This window comes from Tamandua tetradactyla, chromosome 2 (assembly GCF_023851605.1).
Source record: "Tamandua tetradactyla isolate mTamTet1 chromosome 2, mTamTet1.pri, whole genome shotgun sequence".
In the NCBI taxonomy this organism is placed as follows: Eukaryota; Metazoa; Chordata; class Mammalia; order Pilosa; family Myrmecophagidae; genus Tamandua; species Tamandua tetradactyla.
The window spans coordinates 187,722,864-187,723,757 of NC_135328.1; positions in this window are offsets into that span (position 1 = coordinate 187,722,864).

The following is an 894-nucleotide window of genomic DNA, read 5'->3' on the forward strand; positions in this document are numbered from 1 at the left end:
CGGAATAATGTAACACTGGAGGGTGGTGGGGACTGATTTGGACAGATTAAACAGGAAAGGCTTCTCCCAGTAGAAAGAATGGCCAGATAAAGGATATCAGTTACATTTGCATTTCAGATAAACAGCAAATAATCTTAGTGTAACAGTGTTCCATGCAATATGTAGGACGTACTTATACTAAAATTTATTTGTTGCTTATCTGAAATTCAAATGTAACAGGGCATCCTGTATTATTATTTGCTAAATCTTGCAACCCTACCAGTAGGTGACATTTGAGCTGAGAATTGAATGAGTAAAAGGAACTAGCTGTGCAAAGATTCAGGGAAAGAGTGATGCAGTCAGAAAGAACATGAAATATAAATGTCAGAAGAACTGGGTACAAATGAGGTCAGATAAATAGGCAGGGGACAGATCAGACAGAATTCTATAGGAATGCTAAGAAATTTAGTTGGGTTTTTTTTTCTTCCTTCCTTCCCTCCCTCTCTCCTTCTCTCCCTCCCTCCCTTTCTTCCTTCCTTCTTTTCTTCCTTGATGAACTAATGGAGTTTTAAAAAGAGTGATGAGTGACACAATCTGATTGATAGATGTTTGGCTGCTGTATGATCGGTTACTTTTGCAAGGGCTTAGAGGACAAACTCAAAAGATAATTAAATTTAAGCTTGTGCCATCGGCCTGGGAAGACGCTTCTTTATTTAGGGGTAGACCAAACTAGTTCTGAGCCTGGCGTCCAGGGTAACTAGGCGGTTGCTATGGAGGGGCAGCTAGGAGGTTGCTAGGGAGAGGGGCGGGGGCTAAATGCAGGGCGAAGTCTAAACTGTCGCGGCGGGGGCGGAGCCAGGAGTGAGGCGGCGCACGCCCCGCCCTCGCAGGAAGTCACGCAAGGGAAGGGGGTGC